The sequence below is a fragment of the Sphaerodactylus townsendi genome, linkage group LG02, assembly GCF_021028975.2.
Source record: "Sphaerodactylus townsendi isolate TG3544 linkage group LG02, MPM_Stown_v2.3, whole genome shotgun sequence".
NCBI lineage: Eukaryota > Metazoa > Chordata > Lepidosauria > Squamata > Sphaerodactylidae > Sphaerodactylus > Sphaerodactylus townsendi.
Window position 1 is genome coordinate 108,354,741 of NC_059426.1, and position 25,426 is coordinate 108,380,166.

At 40.7% G+C, this 25,426-nt stretch overlaps 1 long non-coding RNA gene across 1 annotated transcript; it reads left to right on the top strand.

The window, feature by feature from the left end:
* The first annotated feature begins 4,572 nt into the window (after positions 1-4,572).
* On the top strand, positions 4,573-22,305 carry LOC125427522. Its single transcript, XR_007243701.1, has 3 exons — positions 4,573-4,671; positions 4,706-4,719; positions 22,295-22,305. It is a non-coding gene; the product is annotated as an uncharacterized LOC125427522 (long non-coding RNA).
* The last annotated feature ends 3,121 nt before the right edge of the window (positions 22,306-25,426 follow it).

A 25,426-nucleotide genomic window follows, 5' to 3' on the forward strand; every position in this document is an offset into this window, starting at 1 on the left:
ACATTTCTTTTTCTCATTTGAAAGTGAAATACTTTGCAGTATCTTGTGCTGTGTACAAGCCACAACTAACAACATTCATAAGCATAAGCTGTTATCTACAAAGCCATGTTTTTAATGATGGCTATAACACTAATAATTACCTGGTTTGGTATACAAATTTGTCTAACTCCTAATATCCATTATTAGAAACAGTGTCCTTTGCCCTAGAAATGATTCCCCTTCTTGGGACGTTAAATGAGATTCTGTGCATGCTTACTCAGTCATTGGGACACATAGTGCCATCATTCAGCTAACTTTTCATGACACTTCATGAATTTTATAATCTGCTTTGCACATGAATGTACAAAATTCCTTTAATGTTAATTCCTTTCTCTGGTAGAAACTCTTGATGTACAGACAGACTACATGAGGAATTATGTCGACTTCTACACAACTACTTATACCAGCTCACAGATTCATTTTGATACTTGCAGAATTTCACCTAGTGCTGTTTATTTTTTTTGGGGGGGGATGATGGCTCTGGATTCAAGGGCAGAGGGAAGCTCTTATATTTTAGTTACACACAGATATTGAAAGTATTCTTTCTATTCTAAATTCTAAATAATTTGTTAGGCGACTGGACAAATTCATCTGAAGTGTAGCAACAATAAATCTTTTAGCAGCATAAAATATTAACAAAATTCAGGCTACCCCCCCCCCCCATATAAAGTGAGGTTAAAATATAAACATCTCCACATGAGTGGTAGACTCTTATTTGTTGAAATGGATTTGTTTCAACACTCCTACATTCCTGCTGGGTAACCTTGGGCTAGTCAGTTTGTTGAAAACTCACTCAGTCCCACCTACCTCACAAAGTTTCTGTTGTGGGAAGATTAGGGGAAAAGGAGTTTGTAAGCCACCTTGAGTCTTTGTACATGAGAGAAATGCAGGGTATCAATCCAAATTCCTCCTCCTCATTGTCTTCTTCTTGTTCTTTTTCTTCAGAGGAGAAGTTAGACCCTTCTTTGCCCAAATATGAAGTAGCAATGAAAAGGATAAAGTGGATGGTTCAGTTAGTGCTCTCAAAAACACCTGTAAAATCAAATATCAAATATAGAATTATAGAATCTAATATAGAATTTAAAAACTACCCTGCACCAAAAAGTCTCAAGGGACCCACTTGAAGAGGGCACTCATCTTTTACATAGTCATAATTTTATAGAGTGATCAACAAACCACATACCTTCTGTGTCAGTGCATTTGCAGTTTGATTATTTTAATTTTGTACATCATATTCATTAATCTTCATTGCTGTTTGATGGTTATGCTGGTTATTAGGTGGAGAGATTACTTTATATTTTGACATCTATACTTAAAAGAGGGAGGATGAGTACAAAGGCTGATTCAATTTTTCAAAGGCAACACTCTATAAAAATAGTGTCTCAGAAAAGACAGATAAATGCCAATATTGATTTGGAGAATTAAACAGTGGAATCATTATGTATTGTTCTTGAAAACCATTATTATTGAAGTTCAATTTGAAATTATTTGAGTGCTTATGAATTATTTGTAAAAAAAAAGGATTTATAACTAACTTGCAATAGTCAAAAGACTACAATGAAAAATATCCCAGGAAAGGCAATTTATGGTATAAAATCCCCTTTATGAGTATATAAAATAAGTCAGTTGAATAGAGGTGTAGACTTAACAGACAAGCTAAACATCTCTGAGAGACTTAAAAGGCATTCACAAAGTCAAACATCCACCCACAACACCACCATTTCCCCTTTTGCTTGGAATGGTATGTCTGAGTATAAGCATAATACATTTTGAAACTACTATCATAAAAAAAGGATGTCAGATAAATATAATAAATATTTAAATAATAAATAGTTTTAAAAGGGAAAACGGGTGTAGGATTGCTTGTGTGTATGTAGTTGTGTGTGTGAAGTGCCATCAAGTTGATTTTGACTCATCACAACTTTATGAATCAGTGTCCTCCAAAACATCTTATCATTAACAACTTTGATCTGGTGTTGCAAACTGGAGCTCATGGTTTCTTCTATTGAGTCAATCCATCTTATATTTGGTCTTTCTCTTTTCCTGCTGATTTCAATTTTTCCTATCATTATTGTCTTTTCCAGTGATTCTTCCTTTCTCATTATCTGACCAAACTAAAATAGTCTCATTTTAATCATTTTTGCTCCTATAATCAGTTCAGGTTTGATTTGATCTACAACCCACTTATTTGTTTTGTTTTTGCCAGTCCATGATATCCATAACACTTTCCTTCAGCATCACATTTCAAAGGCATTTATTTCTTGCTTTCAGATTTCTTCATTGTCCAATTATCACACCCATTCATAGTAGTAGGCAACACTATGGCATGAATCAACATGATCTTGTTTGCCATTGACATATCCTTACACTTAAAAATCTTTGCTAACTCCCACATGACTGCATTTTCCAGTCTCAATCTCCTTCTCATTTTTTGGTTGCAGTCTCCCCTTGGGTTTATCATGGATAAGAAATAGAAAGTCTTGAACAATTTCAATTTTATCATTGTCCAGCTTAAAGTTCAGGTGTAGTAATTTCTTTTATCTTCTTGATGTTCAGCTACAGTCCTGCTTTGGCACTTTTCGCTTTGATTTTCAATAGTGGCATGCAGGCTTTGTCTGGTGTGAGAGGCATAATAAGAGTTGCACTAGTGGTGTTATTTAATTAGGTGTAGGTGACCTAAAGGTGGGACTTTTGAATCCAAATGGACAAAGTGTTGGCACATAATACACCGGACATCACAGTCATCGAGGACAAGAAAGTGACCATCATTGACAAAGCAGTACCCAGAGACAGCAGGGTCATTGAAAAAGAACATGAGAAGGTCACTAGATACCACAATTTGAAAATTGAGTTTCAGCAACTATGGCACAAACCAGCTGAGGTCATCCCAGTGGTAATCAGCACCCTGGACACCATCCCCAAAACACTAGGGCAGCACTTGAAACATCTTCAAACAGACAAAATTAACATATTTCAGATTCAGAATACTACACTGTTACATTACAACATCCCAGGCCTCTGGGTGAGCCTCAAATTGTAATGAAAGGCCAACAACCAGCTAAAGAACTGGCAGCTGTGAAATCAACAGAGCCTACCCTTGAAAGCTGCCATTTTCTCCATGGAATTTGATCTCTGGCATCTGGAGATGATTTATAATTCCAAGAGATCTTTAATTTCCTCTCCTTGCCTTTTACTGACAGAACCATGCCTGGAATCTGTGGTTGCCTACTGTGACAAAAACAGACACTTAGGAGACCAAAGAGTTAAAATGGAGCTTCACAAGATTGGGGAGAAGAGAGAGTTCTACAGCCAGAGCACAGGGAGTTCTTGAATGGAGTTTGTGTCATTGTGTGAGTGAGAACTCAGAGAGGTCTGAGTGGAGAACTTGATGTTTGAGTTCTGTTTTCTGTCACAGCAGGTTCAATGGTTGTAAAAAGTGAAGTACGCTGTTCTCTGGCTAAGTCTAGGAAGCTCTAGGAAGGAGGGACTTGAAGAGGCAGAAAAAGCCTTCTGTTCTCTGTCCCCAGTTTAACATCAACACACTTAAAAACTGAGGCCGTTTCCGCATGGCCCGTGCGTGACGGCCAGGAGACAGTAAAAGCTTACCGCCCCCAGGCGCCCGTTAAGCACAGGCGAAGCTGCTGCAACGCGGCAGCGGCGACATGACTGCGCTTCCCTCCCCCCAGAGCGGCGTCAGGCCGCCCTAAACAACAACCCTTTAAAGGGTTGTTGTTGAGGAGGAAGCGTCTTCCAGGCGGCCTTGATCTTGAACCGTGCCACCGGGGAAAGACGCTGGCTCCTGTCCCTGCCCCGCTCACGGTGTCCTCGTCGTGGCCTGCTGGGCATTCGCGGCCCTGCCCACACTGTCCTCCGACCTCCAGGGGAGTCGGAGGGCGAAGCGTCGGCCCGAGCTCTGACGCCCAGCGGCAGCGTCCTCGAGGATACCGTGAGCCGAGGACGAGCGAAGAACAGCTCCGTGCGGAGCCGCCTGCCGTCTGCCGGCCTCCGCTTCGCCCGTTCATGCGAACGGGCTTGCGCCCCCACGCCGCCAGAACTCTTGGCGGCGTGGGGGTGCATCCTGGCCGTCTTGTGAAGCTTGGCCTGACAAAGGGAGTTGAGGGGATTTGAGATTCTCAAAGAGACAACTCGCAGGAGACATGCAGTGGTGATTTCCGCTATAGAAGAGAACAGGAGTGGATTTTAAATTTCTGTCAGGGAGACAGAATCTGGAAGCAAATCCATGTCAATATATTTAACCTGAGGTCAGGATAGGATTATCCTTATGGAAGTATGGAATAAAAGCAGACTGGAAAGTCTAGTGAAAGCCTTCTAAGAGAAAGAAGCACAAATGTTTATATTATTTTAAAATCTTTATTTCTTGGGCCATCCTTACTATACTTTCGCTCACAAAAAAATAAAACCTAAATGTTGAATTAATCTGCAGTCACTTTCTTTGTATTAAAAGGATGTGGTAGCCATCTTAGGGGACCAGGAAAAAATGATGAAATTGAAAGGCTTGAGTTTTGAAGAACCAATGGGTGGGAAAGAATCCCTAGGTAATCCCAAGTAGAATACAGTTAAAACTGCTGTGATAGCCCAAGGGACTCCAGAGATACAGGCATTTTTACCCATGTTGATCCATTTGGGAACAATCAGGGGATCTAAGTTTAAAAAAAAATAGTGGGGAAGAATCCTCAGGAGCTACTAAGCAGAATGCAGTTAAAACCTCTGTGATAGCCCAAGGGATTCCAGAGATACTGGTGGTTTAATTAGCAGCAGCTACTTTAATATCAGGACTTTTTTTCTGGAAGAAGCACACTACTTTCACTTTCTCTGAACAACACAGAACTGCGTTTTTATCTTTTGGTGGGACAGAGTTTAGGAAACCTGTGAATATATCTTTTGAGAGAGGCTAAACTCTAGCAAATAAACTAAATTGTATCTACCACAGTCTTAAGCTGAAGTTGAAAATATCAGCTGAACTTACCTCATTAATATAACATAAATATGTATATTTCCCTTCCCAACCTTTTTATTAGTTTCTGTAAATAAAACTTTTGTTTTTTAAAAAAAGTACAACACCTCTTGTGCTTTTTTTTCAGGAGTCCAAAAGGGAAAGAAAAAAGATATACAGAATACATTGCTCTGTCATTATAGAGCAATTTATTATTTCTTTAGTTATTATTATCAGTTTTAATTTTAAAGAAAGCTGGGAAAATCAGCATTTGTTACCTCAATGTTAACAACAGTGGGAGACTGCTCAGTGAGCTCTCACAGTGACAGTTGAAGGTTTTGGCAAGAAAATTCCCTAAAAGCACCTTGCCAGAACAGGACAGAGGAAGGCATGATGCCTACCAACAGCCACTGAGGAAATCCATTGCTTAAAGCTACAGGCACTTATCAATTTGAAGTTTAGGTTTTTTGTTTGTTTTTTTGTCTTTTGTCTTTTTTCTTTTGCAAACCTGGGCCCCTTTTCAGGTTTGTAGAAAAATTTGTCACCAGATTAAAGAGGGCAAAGATTTGGCCAAATTTGCTTTTAGAGTTTAAGATATTTGTGCTACTGATTTAATTTGAAATTCTACTTAGCTTTAGCGATCCATTCTGAGCCAATCCCATATAGAAGAAGAACAAGAATAAGAAGAGGAGGAGTTTGGATTCTTTCATATAAGGAGTCTCTAAGTGGCTTACCAACACCTTTCCCTTCCTCACCCCACAACAGACACCTTGTGAAATAGGTGGGGCTGAGAAATCAGATTCACCTTCAACTGGGTGCCCACAGCATTTTCCACTCCCACACAAACTTTAGAAAATTTGGCTGGTTCCTTTCAGGAGACTCACACCAGCAGTCCTGCAAGAAATGCCCCTACCCAGAGCAAGATACCCACCAGAGTGCCTCCCATTGAAACCTCTATCATAGAGCCAGCTGGGCATAACAGAAAGCCCCATTGAAGTCTATGGTGGGAAAGGTAATTTTTCCCACCATAGAACTTGCTGAAGAGCCTGGCAGATTCTGGGGAATTTCTGAGTGTGTAAGCACTGGCTGCACATTTTTTAAGATACAGGTGCCAAACTTTCAAGGTGGCTCCAAGAGGCCTCCTGGTAATAGCATCCAAGCTTACACACTCAGAAATTTCCCTTTGGCTACAATGGAGCCAAAGCACTGCAGAACAGAGAATCTTGGGCAAATTTTTTAGGTTCCTGTCAGGGGTGCATTTTTAAAGCTAGTGACACCAAAATAACACCCAAAAACTCTCCTGATAACATCAGCCAGGTTTGGTGAAGTTAGATTCAGGGGGTCCAAAGTTATGGACCCTCAAAGGGGTAGCCCCCATCTCATGTTAGCTCCCATTGGAAACAATGGGGGATGGGGCACCCCTTTTGGGGGTCCATAACTTTGGTCCCCGCAAATCAAACTTCACCAAATGTGGTTGGTATCATCAGGACAGTCTTCGGGTGAAAGTCTGAAATTTTAGTACTGCTAGCTTTAAAAATGTGCCCCCTGCAAGCCAAAACATGAAAAAATACCCCCCCCCAATTCAAATGGATCCAAATTTTGGGAAATACCTGAATTTTCAGGTATATCCGAATCTGTTATTTGTCTTATTTGGGCATATAGATAATTTTATGCCCAAATAAGTCCAAATCCGAATTTTACCAAATTTTTAGGGTATTTACCAACCCCAGCTTACCATTATTATCACGAGAGCCAGCGTGGTATAGCGGTTAAGAGCAGGTGCACTCTAATCTGGAGAACCGGGTTTGATTCCTTACTCTGCCACTTGAGCTGTTTTTCCTGCCAAAAATTTATCTGGTGACCTAGATTACCTTGTGCACTCCAACACATGCCAGCTGGTTGATCTTGGGCTAGTCACAGTTCTTCAGAGCTCTCTCAGCCCCACCTACCTCACAGGGTGTTTGTTGTGAGGAGGGGAGGGAAAGGAGTTTGTAAGCACCTATGAGTATACTTACAGGAGAGAAAGGGGGGATATAAATCCAATTCTTCTTCTTCTATTTTTATTTGTTTTTGTTTGTGACTGATTTTTATTAATACACTTACAAATACAAATACAATACCTTTAATGGCATATAAAAAGTGGTAAAATACAAATTATGTTAAAACCAATTGACTAAAATTTACACAAAGGTTTCACCCTTGATCCAAGTGCCTTTGTTAAAAACCTGGCAACTGATTCAGTAGTGTGGGGATGATGGTCACTAAGCAAGTATGAAACTATTTCCTTGTCTGATCTCACTGAAAATTTCTTCAAGATGGCCTCGGGAAAAAAAGTAAACTGAGCAAATGCCAAATCTTTACAATGAAGGAGCACATGTTCAGTTGTTTCTTGGTAGGTCTGGGCCATGCAGGAACAAGTCCTGTTCTCCTGTGGGATGCTGAAGGATATCTGCCTCTTGTTTGGGTAGTCGGTAGCATATTAAGCCGAAAGCAAGCATAAAATATCTTACGGAGATGTGGATTGATTAAATTACCTTGTGATATTTAGCCATGAAACCCGGCAATGGTGGTGAAATACCATAAAATGTGGGAGAACAAGTTCTGCAGGCTCCAGCTGTGAGAAGCTGCCCTTCAATGTCAAGAGTAATGCTTGCTCAAAACTCCTCAAAAAGCCTGTCTTTCGGCCCCATCAGTAGGAGTTGGTCAAAAGATAAGCACCTATAAGCTGTTTATTTGATTGATAATTTCCGGTGCGCCAGGTGGAGTGGAAGTGGTCGCTTAACAGGAGATAAGGCCGGGACTGCCCGGGAGTGGCTCTAAAAATGAAGGCTAAGCCAGGCATTTAAACAAAGAAAGCCAAACCCGGGAAAAAAATCGCCTTTGGCTCCAGCGTTTCTAAACAAAGAACTTGATATCGCGGATCGAGTTTTGGAAGACTCCAATAAATCTACTAAAAAACAAAGATTGAACACTCTCTAATTTCTCAGCGGTTTTTGCTCCCCAGATTGGAGCTCCGTAAAGTAATTGTGGCAGTAGTTTTAATCCGAAAAACTTCCATTGCGGCAGGAAAAAAATTAATCGCCTCTTGGCAGAAAAAAATCTGGATATTGCCAACAACACTTTATTTTAATTTTGTATTGAGAGTCTGGTGGATATGAGAGGTCCAGGTTAAGGAATGGTGGAAGGTGATTCCTAAATATCTGTATGAATGGACCTGTTCAATCAATGTACCTTTTTTTTTCCACATGCTGAGTTTTTTTGAATTCGAAAAAATCAGCACTTTGGATTTGTTATAATTAATCGACAGGGCACTGTTTGTGCAGTATGTCGCAAAGGCTTGAAGTAGTCTTTGCAGGCCCACCTTGGACCGAAAGATACAGTAAATACAGTGTCGCCTGCATAGAGAAGTGCACATGTGGGTCTTTGTCCCAAAATGGGTGCGTGACTTTCAGTCTGAGGTAAATGAGGAGCAAGGTCGTTTAAATAAAGATTGAACAGGAGAGGAGCAAGAATACAACCCCTGCTTGACTCCTTTGTTAGAAACTATAGGTGAAAGTATGCGGCCAGCATCATCACAACGAACTTGACAGGTAGTTGAGGAATACAACTGGCTAATAAGAAAACAGTAATCTCTGGTCTATTCCTACCGACTGGCCAATTTTCCCTACAGCTGATTCCTGGGGATAGAGTCAAAATGCACATTTCTTAGATCTAGGAAAGTCGCAAGTATGAGTTTCCTCACCCTCTTTGGGGTGGCAATATTTCTCCGCCAAATGATTTTAAAAACCAGACAATGGTCAAGGGGTGGATTTACCTTGTGGCATATCCTATCTGTTCCGGGGGCTCCAGCACTGAAGAAGAGGACCAGGCAGTGAGATGTATCATAAGGTACCTTGCATGAAGCTTACTAGCCACTGGAAAGCAAGTTTATCGGCTGCGATAGTTAGATGGATTTGGATGGATCACCTTTTTTTATATAGAGGTACAATGATAGCTTCCAGTCCAATACTTGAGGGATACAGCCACTGTTGGTTAATTTTGCAAACAGAGGGTAGCTACAAAATAGGGGCCCAGGAACTCCTGGAATCTTCTAAAGAGCTCAGGTGGGTAGGCCATCAGGGCCTGGCGCTTTCCCCTTGTTTTAGGGTTAGATATAAGGGTGACCACCCTCATCGTGAGCTGACAGGAGGCCATTCTGGTAAATGCTTTGCTGCACCAGTTGTACATGGAATATCCAAAAGTTCTGGACTGCAGAAAATGGCTGTAAAATGTGTCCCCCATGCTTCCCACTGGAAATCTGGAGAACTGATGGCTGTATAGGGCTCACGGGCACTTGAATTCAATTATGCTACTTCTGGCAAAAGCTTTTGCTGTCTCCTGAGTTAAAGGCTTGATGGAGATTGTTCCAAATCTTTGTAAGATGTAATTTCTTTTTTTATCTTTAAAAGATCATGATAGGACTTTCTAGCTGCAAGGTACTCTTTTGATAGCGACACTTTTCCTCTAAGTTCACAATGATGAAATAACTTCCGGAGTTGGGACTTGCTGCTCATACATTCTCCGTCAAACCAGGTGGAAGGATTCACTGAATGTGAAAGTTTATGATGTGATTGATTACTGGAACCCTGAGTGGTTAGGTAGGAAACCAGTTCATTATAGATTTGATTAGAACCCTCCTCTGCTGTCCTTGCAGCAGTTAACTGTTGCAGAAAGTTAGCCATCCGAATTTCATCTGGGATAGAATGAGCCACGCTTAGTTCAGTTTCACAAGCGCCCAGTAAGCCAAGTATAACAGGAAGACCCTTCTTCCTGAGCTGATTTGCTTCGAAGGGATTTGTTTATTAGTCTAAGAAGAAGGGGAGAGTGCTCGCTTTCCGTTCGTTGTTTTTGTTTGTGACTGATTTTTATTAATACACTTTCTACAAGCAGTAATGGAGTTGTTTGGGTTTCAGTCAAGAGCCTAATAATATGAATTCCTGTTAACAAAAACTATTTCTGTATTTTTTATCACATCCATTTGATTTAAAGATTTTTCTTCTGAGAAATTGGTTGAAGCAGCTGAAGGATTGCATTACATGGAACCACTGATAATGAAAGTCTTGCTTGATCATTAATGAGATAAAATTTCTGTTCCATTACTTCAAAGTTCAGTGATAGCATCGATAGTGTACTTGCTCAGCTAATGCTCTTAACTCATGAATAACATTTGTTTCAGCTTTCACTAATTCCTCTTCTAATCCTCTCTCTTCATTACACAACTTTGAATAAAATTCAGAAGTCACTCTGAGATGTCTATTAATATTGTCTTTACACAAGGTCTCTTTCTTCTCTGAGCACTCTTTCATTTCAAGAAGTAGTTACAACTCATTACCACCAGTAGCTTTCTTGATTTTGTCCTAGAAAAGTCAATTGTTAAGATCCATTTGTGTTAAATTAGACTTAAGTGTTTCTTTTATCACACATGACTATTATCCAAGAGTATCAGAAAGGCAAATGGTTTCAACATGAACTGGCAGGAATAAACGGAAGAAAGTAGTTTACAAAATTGCAAGATCTTGATTTGTAGCACCAAATGTATAACAATTACTATAAATATAGATTGTTACTCATGTATCAGTTATGTATAATGCACAAGCTTAACATTTTATCTTTTGTTGTGTTATGAGAGCTTTTGATAGTGATTTTTGGGAACAATTGTCACATATATATCATGATCAGAAGGAAATCAGTGCTCCTTTATCTTTAACAATAGCACATAAAGAAAAAAGTTTAACTTCTCTTTAGGGGATTGAAATCTTCAGCTGCCATAATACTCTGTTCTACACCACTACTGAGTATATATAAGCTCTGTCAGCATGTACATGTTGTTAGAGCTGAACAGGGACCCTAGATGCTAAATGGCAATGTGTCTCCTGAAGCCTTAATAGAAAAGCACATCTTTCTGCTGCTAGATGGCCATTTCTGCACAAGTCACTGAAAATGTTTGCAAACTGCTCTCAGTCCTTCCTATTTGTCCTCACTCACCTTCTAAAAAATGTTCCCTGGCCACCATTTTGTGATTCTCCCATTTTATTTTAATGACAGTGGATTCATAGCTTTGATGTTTCAAAGCCTCGTACTGCAATTCTTCATGGGTTGTGCCTTCATACCATTGAATATATAATTATTCCCTACCTCAAAACATTTTATTTTAGTTGTGCAGAAAGGGCCAGTATCGGAAATAGACATCTACTGCCTGCATGAACAACAGAGAGACTTTTGATGCAATCCTGATGTTTGCTGCAATGTGGAGCATAGAGGAAATATGTGGGTGGAACCAATGGTCAGCCAGAAAAGGTTTGTTTAGTTGCCCAGATAAATAACCATCTTGCTTTACATATAAGTGACTATACAAGCAAGGCCAAAGGAGGCAACACAGCAGTGGCGCTCCAAAATGCAGCTGAAGTCTGCTTAGTGACTAAAGGAGGAACCAAAGCTGAAGACCACTGGGGGATGAAGCTTTTCAAGTTGCTGAGCATAGCAGAGGCGTATATAGGAAAACTGGAGCCCATGGACAAAACCTGGATTTGGCGCCCCCCCACCCCATATGGGCGGCCACCCTCCCCCACCACGACCAAACAATGATTTTTTGCACCAGCTCACAAAACACCTTCCACCCCCAGCAAAACATACATGGCTCTCTTTTCACCAACTCTCTTTCCTAATTTTGTCTTCACACCAATCCTTTGAGGTAGGCTGTTAGCCTGAGAAACAGCTCCAAGCCAATAAAAGTGTGTATTAAGCATGTAAATCTCTCACAAATCACCCCCAGCAAAACATTTTCCAAACAAATGTCAGCATCATCTCTCACAAAACGCCTCCAGTGGAATCCACCCCAAACAGCATCACTTTCAATGGTGTTTAAACTAGGGAGCCAAAATTCTTCTTTTAAATCCACCTTAAAGGGAGAATCTGGGGTCCCCAGTTAAAACAACATTGAAGGTGATGCTGTTTTGGGGTGAATTCTCCCCCACTCTGAAACAACATCACTTCCAATGTTTAAACTGGGGACCTCAGATTCTCCCTTCAAGTCCATGCCGAAGGGGGTGGATTTAAAAGGAGAATCTGGGGAAATTTGGGGGGGGGAGGTGCCTGCTGTCAGGGGTGCAATTGTTAAGGTAGCAGTACCAAAATTCCAGAGTACATTTAGGAAACTCTCCTGACAATATCACCCAGGTTTGGTGAAGTTTAGTTCAGGGAGTCCAAAGTTATGGACCCTCAAAGGTGTAGCTCCCGTCTCCTATTAGCTCCCATTGGAAACAGTGGGGGATGGGGCACCCCTTTTGGGAGTCCATAACCAAACTTCACCTAACTTGGGTGGTATCATCAGGAGGGTCCTGAAAGATCTCTGAAATTTTGGTGCTGCTAGCCTAAAAACTGCATGCCCTGCAGGCCAAAAACTGAAAAAACACTAACAAATAGAAAAAAATACACAAACGAATCTGAACTTTTTGTGCCCTCCACTAGGGGGCGCCCGGGGACATAGGGTACTCCATGTCCCTAGGCAAATATGTCACTGGAGCTTAGTCTAAGACCAGGTAATTCTTGCATGTTTCAGTGCTAGCATTTATCTTCATATGTAGTACTGCATAATTGAGAGAAAAATTATCTTTTCTACTGGATATTCAAGGGGGGCCCCAGTGGACTATTAATTGTGACTGAATAACTTGGGACTTCTGAGATATCTGGGCCCAACAATCTTCTTCTAGAACCTTGATTTGGTATGTCATGTCTGTGATCCTAGGTATAGCTGCCCATCCACAAAGTCAAGTGTAAGAATGTGAGAAACAATCCTATGTGGTTACTTCACCAAAGCACTTATATTTCTGGATAGTTCACTAATTTTACATATTCTGTGACTATTGTCATAAACAATTAAATGGATTCTTGTACAAGATAATTCTTCAAAGATACAATTTGTACACATGCCTTTTCTTAAATAGAGGACTATTTCTTGCGTTGATAGCACAGATATAATGGGATAAAAATGGAAAACAAACATTTTTTTAAAAAAAGTTGCATAATTAATGTATCTAAAATAGGCATTAATGTTTGCTGAACCTCTTCTTGTGTATTTCTTCCCTTCTTAAAATAAAAATCTGAAATGGTACCTTAATTCTTAGGAAACAAAAGGATGTGCTCACTAGCTAATGAAGATTTATGATATACCTGCTATATATATAAACTCATGCAGTCACTGAGATATTAATTACTAAAACAGAATTTTCACAAGTGGCAAACAGACCATCTGTCATAATTAGATCTGAACTCCAATTGACCTTTTCCCTTGTAAAGCTCAATATTTCTATTTTGTAGAATCACTGGCACTGAGTTTGAGAAAATCACTTGGGAAAGCCTATCCTTCCTGATCACAGGGTGAAATGAGTATGTCATCACATATTAAACAATAATCTATGGGTAAACATTACATTAAAAGGATAGGAAATGGGATCCTGTTGTGGTATTAATTATTCAAAATATTCATCTTGTAGAAAAGGGAGCATCCAGAAGTACAAATTATTATTTGGAAGAGTACATGACAAGTTTAGTAAATTAGAAGCTACCATATCTAATAATGCCAGAGCAATCTCTCTTCATTTCCATAAATTTCAAATGCAGAACAAATACTTTAGTATGACAGATCAGTTTTTTGAGCACTGTTGTGGAGTGAACAGAACTTGTCAACAGGGAAAAATATTCTCATGAATACCAGAGCACAAACCTATCCATAGACAAAACTGGGATAGCTGTAGCTATCAATTTGGGTTACTATAGTCATGGTTCAGAAGCTTTTTGGGGGCAAGAACTCTTTCTCTGTGGCAGTGTTGCAGGGACATATTCCCTTCTGCCATATTTATAAAGTAATGTATGCTGTTCCATATGCACAGATACCCAAATTCTTTCCCTTAAGGGTATATGTGTACAAGAAGACTATATGATTCATTTTTTCTGCCATGACCCCCTCTGTCCAGCTCACTAACTGGGAGTCCTCAGAAGAAGAGCCCAAAGCTACCAGCAAAGGAGGACCTGGGAGGACCTAACATGGCTGAGGCATCAACTGGCAATGGTCAAAAATCATCAGATGCCATCCACATGAGTCTGCAAGGGAGGCTTGCCAGCAGCCCCTGCACTAGTCACCAGGCCATGATTGGGTAGGATGTGGACTGAGAGGACATTTTTACTGAGCAGGAACAATAATGGCAGAAAGTTCAAGTCTAGATGGTCCAAAGGACACAAAGTGCTTAATTGGCTGCATGCAACCCCCATCTCAAAATCAGGCAGTGAGAACAATAATTCTTTGCAGGATCATGCCACAGCACAGCCATAGGAGCTTAGTTCCTGCCAGTAGGTAGCTGAGCCTGATCACTTCCCAGCCTATTTAGACTGAGGCTTGGAAAACCTGCCTTGTCAGATCAACATTTAGGTATATGTCTTCATGTTAGGTACAGTTCCTCCAAGCAGCACACAGAGTCAGAAAAGCCTGACTGCAAAATGCTAATCCCTCATAGAGTGTGAGTGAGTGAGGCTGGGTGTGAGTGGAGTTAGGAAGGCAGTCATAGCTTCTGACAGGAATGTAAGAAATTGAACTCTGAGATCCAGACTGGTCAGATGTCTATAGTGTCTGTGAATACATCCATGATGTTGGCAGGGAGAGAGTATTGGGGGGAAAGGACCATACTGTAGCCACAAAGTGAAATTATCTTCTAGGGAGAACAAGATTCAAAGCCCAGGTTGGACAGCATAGGTAGAATTGAAGAAGTTGACTAAGTGAGAGTTTGTGCCAGAGAAAGACCATTCTCAAGTCAGGAGGGGAATTTTACACTGTGTGGAAGGAGAACAATTCCCATCCCTAGTTCTAAGGAGAAATTGCTTCAAATGCTGTGAAGTGATTCTAAAGTTTGGGGAAGTTTAGAGGGAAAGGGAGTTGGGAGGATGCTCATTTCCTTATAGTTTACAGGCACCAGAGTTAACATATGAACCTCTGTGGATAAACCTAGGACAAAACTGTAATATCGAGAAAGTCTACATTATTTCAAAGTGCAAAAAACTCTGTGACGAAATGAAATAATATCAACCAGCAAAGCGCCACTTGAACTGTATTTCCGGAATTTCTTCATACTTGCATATAAAACTACTTCTTTCCTTATTACCAACATTCCCTCCTATCCTATTCCCCTGAAGTGTTTAATGAAATTCTATTTTATTTGTTAGTGTTTGAAAAAGGAAAAAAGTCTCCAGTGGTTATCAAAGGTAAAATGGCGTGAGTGAAGGGGATGGGGACCACCTCAGTTCCCTAATAGATATAAATTTATTTTAAGAGGTACAGAGTGGGACAATTTGGAAGAAACCCCTAGAAGGTTTACACATACACACATATGGAAGTTGACCAGCAGCAAAGAAAAGATTAGAAGCATTGAAGAACATTTCTGGCTCTTGAGTAGAAGGGAGGTGAGAGAGATTTTATCCCTCATGATTCCCTGCTGTCACGAGATCAGGATGACTCCAAACTGTTGAGTTCTCACAGACTTTTTTGTGAATAGAAAATAACAAAAAGCTTTCTCTTACATTAATCTCTCAGCAACGCACCATTCCAGCCCAGTTTATTTGTTCAAACCGAGGACTTATGGACGAGAGATGCTCTCTCTTGCCAAGCCCATAGCAGAATCTCTCTCTTTGTCTCACTTTGCTTCTCAGGTAATTTTTTGTTTCCTGACATGTGCTTCAGAATAATCCTTTGATCCAAACCATTTGGCTTTTCAGTTTGGTTTCCCTGAGGATCAAAGGTTTTAACAGACTGGTGTGACTTTCTTGTTCCTATAGCCTGAACCAATTCATCACACCTGCCTTCACCCTTGCCTTCAGTTACTGTTCCTTGCCTCCAGTTCCCTGCCTGTAGTTCCAGCTCCTGGTTGCCAGCATCTATTGATGCTGCCAAGTCTCACTATTTAGACATGAGAACACTGCTCCAGAGAAGACTTGACTGGCTCTGCCGGGAGAATACAGGACACTTTCCATGCACAGAAACTCATACAGAATGTAAATCCTACATATTAAAAGTGTGGTGCAGGAAGTCACCACCTTAACTCTGTACAATAGTAATATTGGGAATGCTGTGGACATAGCATACCCTGATTTTTGTAAAGCTTTTGACAAGGTGCCCCATAATATTCTTGCAAGTAAGCTAGTGAAATGTGGACTAGACAATGCTAATATTAGATAGATTTCTAATTGGTAGACTGACTGAATCCAAAGGGTGCTCATTAATGGCTCATCTTCATCCTGGAGATAAGTGACTAGTGGGTGCCACAGGGTTCTGTCTGGGTCCAGTACTATTCAATATTTTTATCAATGACTTGGATGATGGAATAGAGGGCATGCTAATTAAATTTGCAGATGACACCAAAATAGGAGGGGTAGCTAATACCCCAGAGGATAGAATCAGAATTCAAAATGACCTGGACAGATTAGAGAGCTGGTCCAAAACAAACAAAATGAATTTCAACAGAGATAAATGTAAGATTCCACACAATGAAATGCACAGATATAGGATGGGTGACACCTGGCTTGACAACACTACGTGTGAAAGAGATCTGGGAGTCTTAGACCATAAACTAAACATGTGTCAGTAGTGTGATGCGACAGCCAAAAAACCAATGCGATTTTGGGCTGTATCAATAGGAGTAGAGTGTCAAGATCGAGAGATGTAATTGTACCTCTGTATTCTGCATTGGTTAGACCTCACCTGGAATATTGTGTACAGTTCTGGGCACTGCAATTCAAAAAGGATATTGACAAGCTGGAACATGTCAGCAACCAAAATGGTGAAAGGTCTGGAGTCCATGCACTGCGAAGAGAGGCTTAGGGAGCTGGGGATGTTTAGTCTGGAGAAGCATAGGTTAAGGGGAGGGGGACATTTGTGTTTTGTGCCTGGATCTGTTGCTGAATGTTTGTAGTCATTCTCCCTGATTTGGGAGTAGGGTTTTGAGTCTTTCATTTCCCAAATTGCTGTTTTTATCTGGATTACTCTGCACTGGTTTTAAATAAAGCTTTCAACTTTTTCCAATGTATTTTTGGCTTCCATGTGTGAGACCTCAGTCCCAGAATAAAGCAAGCTGTAGGATTATAACCATAGACTTTATTGGAGATCAAGGCATAACGAGAGATAGACGATTTCTGGGGCCATATGGCAAGGGTTAGATCTTAAATCTCCACAACCTTGTGCCTGCCCCTGCTGGCCTATGTGCTGTAGTTGCAACATAGAAACAAAGGAAACAATACAGTGATTCAATTACAAAACATTAACACAAAAGGTAGGAACCATCACACCTGGGAGGGCCGTGGCCCTTCCTGGTTATCAGTCTAATGCTAAGGAAGGGAGGGGGGAGTAGCCAAGCTGGCACCTGGCCCAGGAGGGTGGGTCCCCCTCCCCCCTCCCCCCCTCCCCCCTCCCCCAGCCACTGGTCAGGCTCCATCCTGACACCATCTCAGTGCTTTGGTGAGCTACCTCAACCTTCAACCAATTAAGTTGTCAACTACCATTGTGGCAAGAGGCTTCTATTCCAAACTTTAGGGCAGAGTTGGATCTTGGTAGCCATAAGTTTCCTGAACTTAGGGGAACTTCCTGGCTTTGCGTAAAATGTTGTTTTACATGCAATTTTGAGCTTTGGTATGTAATAAGGTTCCTCAAAAATGTTTGATTTGTCAAAATACACATTGCCACATTTTTCGGTTCTCAAAGGAAACATCTTCTTTTGGTCAAAATCATACAATTTATGCACCATATGGAAAGAAACTGCGACAAAGATCTGAGCAGTACAGAAGAAAAAAAGTATGGGTAAAATCATGACCACAGCAAATATGGTCAGACAGACACCATTCCGGATACAGGGATGGTTCAGGGCAGTGAAGATGTGGCTGATAAGAAAAACAAAACAAGGAAAACATGAACCATACAACATACTCCAGAATTCTCAGAAAAGAAAAGCACAGCAAAGGAGCTTTTAACTAGCCTGCCAATAGTCTATTATTGAGATAAGAATAGACAAATTAGTTCTGGGTAAGCTTAACTGAAAGGCAGAAATGGAGGAGTGATTCTGGCATTTTGTTTATCTTCTGAGGTTTAAAAGATAGTTCAGCAAGCTGACAATATCCTCCTGCTTTATAGTTGAAATAGTTGAGAAGATGATATCCCTGTTTATAAATAACAAAATTGTGAAGGTGGATGCTTGCCCCTTTCCACAGACTTTGACTATTCCTAAATGCACAATTTAAATAGAGTACACAAAAAGCCTAGAGGTTTTTTTTTCTTTCAGGGTAAATAAGATTTTGACCTAGTAAGATGTATATGCATTACTAAGCATTCTAACCCTGAGATTATACTCTCTAGTTCAGAGGTGTAGGGAGGGGAAATGGTGCCCAAGTGCCCACCTGCCCAAAGCTCCCTCCCCCTCCCTGTGCCCCCTGCCCCCTGTGCCATGCCCCCCACACCCCACCCCTCTGAGTCCCACTTACCTCAGCCAACTTGGTTGTCACCAGCCTCATTATCCGGCTTATTGGCAGGAAGAGTGGCGCCCCTCCGCTGCCCACCTCCTTTCCTCTACTAGTGGGCCTCAGCAGCAGGAGATGGTTGGTGCAGTGGTGGCTGTGGTGCCTCAAGAGCAGGAAGGCCTTGTCGCAGCAGGAGCATGTCAGATGCCAGCCAGCAGGCAGAACCGTGCGTGAGGAGGAAAGGCAGCATGCCATGCCTCTGGCTATCTCCCACATTTCCCTCATGGCCTGGCCAGAAGAGATGGACTACTGCCACCTGGCTCGGCCCCTCTGCCATTTCCACGCCCTCGGCCCACATGCCCAAGCACTTGTGGAAGCAGGTGGGCAGTTGCCAGAGGGACTTGGCCGGGTGGCAGGAGTCGGTCTCCTCCGGCCTGTCCATGAGGGAGATGTGAGAGTCAGCCGGAGACCCAGCATGCTGCCTTCCCTCCTCACACATGGCTCCACTCATCACGCTCCTGTTTCGTCTGGCCAACCTCGCCTTGATTTTCTGCCCCCCATGGCTTATGCCTGGGACATGTGACCCCACATGTCCCTGTGGGTGCTATGCCTCTGCTGTAGTCCTAAAACATTGCTGAGATAAGAGAAAATGTTCTATATCTTGTAAATGCAGAGGTGTTGGCTGCTGGTATTAGATAATTCTATTTTACTATTAATGTATGATGTTATTCCAGGGGAAATCTAGATGTTTGGGGAAACCTGATGAGATGTTTGGGAATAGACCTGGAGAATCACATGGGGTCAGAAGAGGCTGGCAATCAGCTCCTGAAGAAAGGTATGTAACCACAATATACATTTGTATCAAATTACACAATATTTGGAAAGAGATTCCTTTGTGTTATTATATTGTTGTCTTGCTATCTGTGCAGATAATGAAACACTCCTTTGCTGCATGTAAATCTTGGCTGCATTTCATACCAGGGCAAAAGGGGCCTCTTTGGCCCATGTGACCAACAGAAGTGGTTTGCAAATCTGAATCTGTAATCATCTCCTTTGCAAGGAAGTTTAGATCTATAAATTTTGGTTCTTTGGAAGTTCTTTACATTTCATTGAGTTCTGCATAACTTTCTGAGTTCTTTTCAAAAAGTCCAATTTCAGATAATTATTTTCTCTTAGTAGGTTTTGTTGTTGTTGTGCTCTTCAATCTCCCTCCAAAAATCAAGTCTGATTTGCTGAAATTGATTTATTGCATATTTTAATTGATTTATATATTTAAATTTTTATGTTAGTCAGCTTTTTTAAAATTTCATTTTATTGGGTTCAGCATTCTGCTCATCCTGACCCAATGGCCAGGCTCAGAGTGGCTAACAAAGTCAAAGAATATATCAAATAAATTAATTAACAAGTGAAGTTAAAAACAACATCAAAACATTAAAATCTACTCCAGATTGCAATTAAATCTTTAAGTAATTTACAATGCCAATTAAACATCCCAGTTATAATGAAATAAAACCCTCTGCCCCACTTCATGTTGAATTTATATCAAATTGGAGGGGAGAAGCAGATTTGGGAAGCCAGTGAAGTTCAGAGAGAAACCATTGCTGGCCTCAACTGAAAACCTGGTGGAACATCTGTGTCTTGCAGGCCCTGTGGAGCTGAGGTTGCTTCTAGCAGAGCACAATGCTTGCCAGGGGCAATACTTGGAGAGGCTGTCCTGGAGATTGGTCAGTCCCAGTCCAATCAACACCTTAAAGGTTCAAACCAGAACCTTGAATAGGATCTGGAATTCAACCGGCAACCAGCATAACTGTCGAAGCACAGGTTGAATATCTGCTCTTACTAGGGTCTCTGTAAAGACCCTCACTGCCACATTCTGGACAGTTGTAGCTTCTGGAGCAGTCTCAAGGGTACCATTCATTCTACATATAAACCACAACCTCCTGACTTGGCTACAGACTGTTAGCTGACCTGGGAAAAAAGTGTGTGTGTGGGAGGAGATATACACTGTTCAACATAGAGATCCAAGGAGATGTGTGAATTAATTCACCACATCTTCCTGGACTTTCTTTATGCTGAATGTTCTGCCAGGCCCTAGTGTCTGCTGTCCCACCCCCCCAAATCCGATTCTCTGTTATAGTCAGAGACTCTTAAGTGCCACTTTTGTCAAAAACATTATCCCCTGAATTGTGAAACACAGAACTTTGAGAAAATAGCATTTATATTGCCCCAGACAGCTATTAGCAAGACTTGCCTTTTTGTAAATTTGTGTCCACCATTTTCTTTCCCAATGGGTATTATAGACTTATAAACAGTAAGTAGGAAGAGGGTTCTGCACTCTCCACTTTCCTACTGCATTTACTATTAAAATTGATCCTTTTTAAGATCAAGTAAAACATGAATCTACTATTGTCTCACTTAATTTGGCTCTCAATGCTTTCTTTATGTTTTATTACTATGATTAGATATTTTCTGAGTTTTTTGTAACTTTTTTCCATTCAGCATAGGGTAATTCTAGTAAAGAAAAAAAAGGACATCTTTAGCTTGAGCTTTGAAAAAGCAGATTGTTCAGAAGGGCATGACTATCAGAATTAAAGGCTTGCTTCCCTGTGAATTTCATACATACACACCTTGTTATCTCCACAGTTTTTGATGTGAGAACTGAGAGCAGGAACAGCAAGTGCTGGCTTGTGAGATAATGCATTTCAAAAATATATGACTCCTGTGAGAATCGATGATGATGGGGGAAGAATGAATTTTGTGAGCAGCAAGTGGTAACTATTTTAGTTAGGAAAGACAAAACAAGTTACTAGAGTAGCATTTTTTAAAGATCACTTTTAAAGTGTTGTGGGAGCTTGAATGAAAGTTCAAAAGCAGTTCAGAGGAACTGGGGGAAAAATCAGGTATAGGTAGGTCACCCCATCTACTATATCTACAATAAAGCATTTTCAGAAAGCAAGGACATTCAGAGTGATTGCAGCCTTCAGCATTATTCTTATCCCCTGTCAAGCAGCAAACAAGTCAAAGAATGGTGTTGCTGAGAAATTCTGCATATGCTCAGTGGGGCATCAGTCATCCACATAACAGCTGCAATTAAGGTGAAATTGAATGCTTCATCCTATCACTTTGTTTTGCTTTGTTGTATGCAACTATTATAACTACAAGCAAAAATCTTTCTACATCATATTCAGCTGTGTTGAATTACACAGGTTGAGGGCATGGAATTCATCCCTTCCCATTTTTCCCTACAACATGCTGTTCATATCACAGAAAAGGTCTTTACATTCCCCTTTAATCCTAGTCATGGTCCCACATGGTGCTAACTGATTAAAAATATACTGCCCTATCCCAACTCTTTAAACCCTCCAAGAAGGAAGAGAAAAGATGGTGGATTCAAAAAATGGCTTCCTGGTTTCCAACTGTAATCAGTGTTCAGAGTTGTCACAGGTGCAGGGATTCTTGTATACATTCAAGAATCAAGGTCCTCCTGTTAGGCTATTGCATGCTACCCAACAACAAACTGTCTGACAGAGCAGGATATGCCTATGGGAACTATCTAGGTCTGATAGTCTTCATCATAGACATTTGGAGGATTTCTAGAAGGTCACCTGGACAACCCTGTTACCCAGCTTAACAGGTTATGAACGTATTTTTAAGGAATCTCCACCAGCTGCTAAGAGTGTAATAGCACACGAATATCTTTAAAATAGCGATGGAGAAAATAACTCGGCTTGGCAATGCTTGGGGAAATAGCTCACTTGGCAATACAAGAGGCAGACTGGGAGGGGATGTTTTAGACTATGTATATGGGGAAATTGGCAAGAAGAGTTCCGCAGAGTAACACAAGGAGTCCAAATCAAGTTTAAAATGTTTATATAAATTTGGTTTCAAGCACACATATAGGAAGCTATGGAGGCACATACACACAAGTTCCTAGAAATATAAAAAGGTGAGAAAAATAGGTTTGGATGATAGAGAGGGAATTGGGAAGGCAGCAGGGTGATACCTTACCTAATGGTTCCAATGCAGCAGACGAAGTAGATGGCAGGGACTCTATGCCAGCACAGAGATCCCGGAGAAGGACGATATCGTGTCTCACACCAATTTGACCAAGGGAGGTTCAGGTCAGAAATGAGCAATGAGCTTAAGGTGAGCAGGGCTCTTATAAGGTGGATTGCTAGTTTGGCGGGAAAAGAGACCCTTTGCATTAGGTTTCATTTCCTACAGCTGTGCTGGGTTGCAGGGGCTGAGCTAATCAGCAGCTCTATCTATTGTCCTAAACCCAAGGGTTGGTAGCCAATTGTTTCCTTGATTACATTAGCAACACCTTGAATAGGTGGTCGGAAGAGTGCGTCTCTGGCTATTGTAATTTAGCTGAGGCAGCAAGATTACATCAGGGATGGGAGCACTTAGGAGCTTTAGGAACAGCTGAAGGGAAGGAAGGTTGCAGCATCTCAATCCAAGGGATAGTTCACATTTACAATTCTGTTGACTGTAGCTCTGGCTTGTGTGTGGACATCAAGGAGCAAATGAGTAGATTTATTTTCTGCTGACTGTTTGCTATTTCTTAGGCTTGCTGTTAGCCCATTTTATCCTGCGCCACACCATATATATTTGTTAACATTAATATATCATAGATATGTCTCACATATATATTCTATCCAAAAATATCCCGGCTTGGATGAGTGTTTTAAGATGTGGGGTGGAAGGGGTACATAATGACCTGTACGCCTTTCTTCTGCCATGATGAGTCACAAATCTCACAACCTGATCTTGCAACTTGGTTGCTTGCTTTTCATAGTTGTCTGAGGAAATGGAAGAGCCAGCAAGGGTTGGGGGTGACTCATTAGATCATCTGGTAAGAACATCTTCCAATAAATAGTACTTTCTGCTGAAGAAAATCAGGTGAATAAGTGTTTCTGTGAATGACATTTCCACTTTCTGCAAAATTCTGCCATTGTTTATTTCAGGGGGCACCAAAGAAAGGTTTGCACTCACAAAAACAAACAAGCAGATAGCTGTAGGATCCAACCAGACAAGACATGAGGAATATATGATGAGAAAGGATCTGAGACACTTGCTTGTTTGTTTAAGACATTAGTTGCCTTTGTTTCTCTCATGTGCAACTCAAGGTGGCTTACAATATAAATAAAAGATTATAAAAACATTTTAATAACTAAAATGATAAAACCCACAACAGTTCAAAAAGTTCAAATAAGATTACCAATAAGGAAAGCTAACTCAAATGGAATCTCAAATAAAACTGCCTTCAACTGCCTCCTGAAGATCAACAATTAGGGGGCCAGGTGTATCTGCCTGGGAAAGTTATTGCATAACTCTGGAGCTGTTGAAAATAATTCTGAAATCTCTTGATTTTTTTAAACAGTTGCTATGGAAGGGTTGCGTTTGTTGAGAGAGGAGGAGGCAGCTTTTTAAGGTCATAGCCAAATAGAAGAAGAACAATTTGGATTTATACCCTGCTTTTCTCAACCATAAGGCATCTCAACACAGTTTACAAACTCCTTCCTTTCCACATCCACAACAGACACCTTGTGAGGTAGGTGGGGCTGAAAGCTTTTTGAAGAGCTGTGACAAGCTCAAGGTCTCCCAGCAGGTTTTATGTGTAGAAACAGGGAAATAAAACAAGTTCACCAGATAAGAATCCATCACTCATGTGGAAGAGAACCACATTTGGTTCCCCAGATTAGAATCCACTTGTTCTTAACCACTACTTCGTGCTGGTTCTTAGATAATCCTTACATATTTACTGCAGCTGCAAAAATGAAGGCTTTTTTTCAGTGTAGTATACTGCCTTGACTTGGCCAATCTGACCACCTTAATGTGTACCATGGGAATATCAAGACTAAATTACTGTAATGCATCCTACATAGGTCTCCCTTCCAAATTAATTCAGTTGGTGCAGAATGCCACAGCTTGGTTATTATTAGGACCTAGGTAGGTCATACATATTACACCCATTCTGCAGTCAATCCATTAGCTGCCCATACATTGTCCAATTCACACAAAATAACAGCTATGCTTGTTGGAAGAGCCATGAATAGTATGGTCTCCCATTATACCAATCTTGAGTATCAAAATTGAATAACTGCCAGCAACTATCATAAAATGCAACTCATTTATTTTGTTTGTGGCTTCTCAGCTTTTCTGTGTGAAAAGTCTTTCAGGTGACTTTCATGTTATTATGCCTTAGCTCCTAATAATGGTGTTTCTGGTGATTGTAGGTCCATTGTAGGCTTCTGATCAGTCTAGACTTGAACAAGCTATCCCAGTATCCTTGATTTAGATTCTATGTTTCCAAATAAATACTAAAATATACAATTCACCAGCAATGACACATTGGCTATTTTTGCCCTATATCTTTTGACATACCTTGTCAATCTGTAATCACCAAGTATATCAGAAGATTGGGGTGGGGCAGGGGGATAGAAGATTTAATAAGTGATTATACAGGAATGGAAAATGAGAACCCTTGTCATTCTTTCATTGCCTCTGACCTGTGTTTGGACACTAGTTACGTCACCGTTTTTCTTAGCTTCAGAATTATGTATTTACAAAATGTGCATATAATAATCACCTTATTTGTTAGGCACAATTAATGTGATGGGAAAGTGTTAAAGTATGTCTAAACAACACACAATGTTGTTGTTATTGTGATTATCTGACTACTGTTAATTTCACTGTATATGCATATATATTATAAATAACCAAAGTTACTCTGCATCTCCCTGCACATGATGGAAACAGAGAAGAGGCAAAATGAAATCTGACTTATTCCTCCAGGTAGCATCCCTCACATATTAGACAGTGGGGCAATTCCTGGTGAAATGGAATTGGGTTGCATGCAAATTCAGAACACAATATCTGAAATTATACATTGTTGTATTCTGA